At 39.5% G+C, this 2,500-nt stretch overlaps 1 protein-coding gene across 2 annotated transcripts in view; it reads right to left on the reverse strand.

Moving 5' to 3' along the window:
• The window catches only part of LOC138011125 (putative helicase MOV-10), a 24,525-nt gene that overhangs the window by 12,863 nt on the left and 9,162 nt on the right, over positions 1 to 2,500 (reverse strand). The gene's annotated exons all lie outside the window — the stretch shown is intronic.

Genomic DNA, 2,500 nt, shown 5'->3' on the forward strand with positions numbered 1-2,500 from the left:
CTGCACGCTCTGCACGTGCGTTTTACATTTTGGTACATTTCTTTGTCATCATCTCCTAAATGACGACGTGAAATGACCAAATTCAAGGTTCTGTGGAGGACGTTAGCACATGACGATGAATTTTCAGTTCTCTCTCTACGCTTCCAACTCACTCATACCAGGTTAATTCCTCGACAGTTACTACACATTTTTAACGCGAAACGACATGAAATAGTTTCGTAGTGATATGAATGACGCGAACTCGCATTTTTAAATGAAGTCCTCGTAGCCGTCGTCGTCCTCGTTTCGTAAGCTCCCTAATAACCTGGGAGCTCCGCTTCTAGGCTTCGCTAAATCGATATATTTGGGAGTTTAAGAAACGACGACGGCTACGGCAAAGACAACGCCACAAAATAATATATACATCTCATTCGATGGTTTAACATATAATAACGCAAGGATATTTTGCGAGTTGCGTAATATAAAAAAAACACGAGTAATGAGCAAAATGTCCTCGAGTATTTAATAATTATTCCATAAGCGCGCGTTGGATATGAGATGGTAAATAGCTAACGAGGCGGGTAGCGCCGAGTTGGCTATAACCAGTCTCATATCCAACAAGCGCGAATGGAGTACTTGTTTCATTAAATTCCTTTAACTCCAAAAATTGGGAAGTACGAAATACGAGCGAAAAAAGCGAGCAAATCCGAGCAAAATCGTAAAAAATTGATGAGAACTGATGCGATGTTGTGTAATACCTTGTCGTCAGACAGACGCAGGCTCATCACAAAAACATTTCTTACCTTTTCGCGTACTTTTAAACGTCGGAATTGATCCAAACTTTATTCCAAGAGAAATTTCGCTTTCCGGCCAAAACAGTAGGGAACTTAAGCAACGACAACGGCGACGGCAACGAGAACGTCATCTCAAAATATAAATTCGCTTAATTTTAATCGCTTCGTAACTATTTCAACCTTTTTGATATGACAAGGGTGTGGTAGTTCCTTAAAAATGACATTGGTAGGAACGGCGCTTAATTTAGGGGAGAAAATGGTAATTTATCCTCAAGTGCTAACGTTGTTCATAAAACCTCAAATTTGGCTATTTCACGTTGTAGTTTTGCTGACGACGGCAAAGAAATGGACAAAAGTGAAAAACGCACGTGCAGGGCGTGCAAAGCTATTGTTTTTGCCTACTGTATATGCAAATTTGTGAAGTTCTCGTTGCCGTCGCCGTTGTCGTTGCTTAAGGACGTTATTTTTAGTTTAGCAACGGTTAAAGCAATCATTTACCATATAAGGTCAAACCAAGGTATATGAGCTGATAACCGAGATTGAGTGAACCAATCAGAGCACGCGAAATGCATTATCCGAGGTTGAGAATTTAATCATATTGGGTTAAATAAGAAAAGTGATCGTGCTGCACGTGCGGCACGCATTTGAGCACATTTCTCTCCCGTGCTCCAAAAAACAACTACAGGAAATCTCCAAATTTCATGTTTTGACGACAACCTTCGCCAAAATTTAAAGGTTTTGACGACAACGAGAGAAAACAATGATGAATCTTCTGAATCTTTCTTCCCTATCTTTATTTCGCCCACATTGTACACGATGATCAAGATGGAACAATCGTGAAAAACGTAAGATAGCTCAAAGTTATATTTTGAAGTAACGTTTTCGACGCTGACGGTGGCTGTCGTCCTTTCATGAGGATGACAGTAACAACAGAAACGGAATATTACGGTGCTATTAATACCCTTATAAATCCACAAAGTTACCCTTTTGCTAATTGACATTTATTTTACAAGGCAATTACAGTGTATATGTAGGAAGATCTGTTTGGGATTTTCAGTGGCTTGCCAACAGCTTGGAGCTGTAATTACCAAAGTGGATCAGTCCTATAGTAATATCTACCATATAAACCAATTAATGAACTAATCAGGCAACGCTTTTAAATAGTACACTGCGAAATATGAGTAACTTGTATTATCTTGGAAAACACACGAGTCTTCAAGCGAGTGTATATACAGCACCAAAAAAGTACAAGCGACAAATGGGAAACTGTCACATACTGATAATTCATACCATGCCAAAGAAAATAAAGTGGCCCACTTAATCTATGAAGTGTGCGATGGATGGGAAGGTTAAGTGGAATGCTGACGACTATACAATGGCATTGCGATTGGTTGTGTTGTCTATGGAATATTATGCATGTACATTATCGTGCTTTTCTGTAGAAAGTAGCGAAACGAATTCGTGTATTCACTGAGGACATACATGTATAATCGGTCAAGCGACAAACTCATTATCTCTTTTCAAACGAGATGCGATCCTCGACTCGATTCTCGAAACCTATTATCGATAGAGAGACAATTGCTTAAATTGTCCAGTAAGTTTGAAGATCACTGCTATCTTTCGTCTATAATCCGCACTTCAAGAGTTCTTTCACGGGAACAAATGAGCCCAACAAATTGACCTGCTCCCAACTAAGTGGCTTCATAGCTCAGTTGGAATCATCTTTC

Source organism: Montipora foliosa, chromosome 7 (genome assembly GCF_036669935.1).
Source record: "Montipora foliosa isolate CH-2021 chromosome 7, ASM3666993v2, whole genome shotgun sequence".
Classification (NCBI taxonomy): domain Eukaryota; kingdom Metazoa; phylum Cnidaria; class Anthozoa; order Scleractinia; family Acroporidae; genus Montipora; species Montipora foliosa.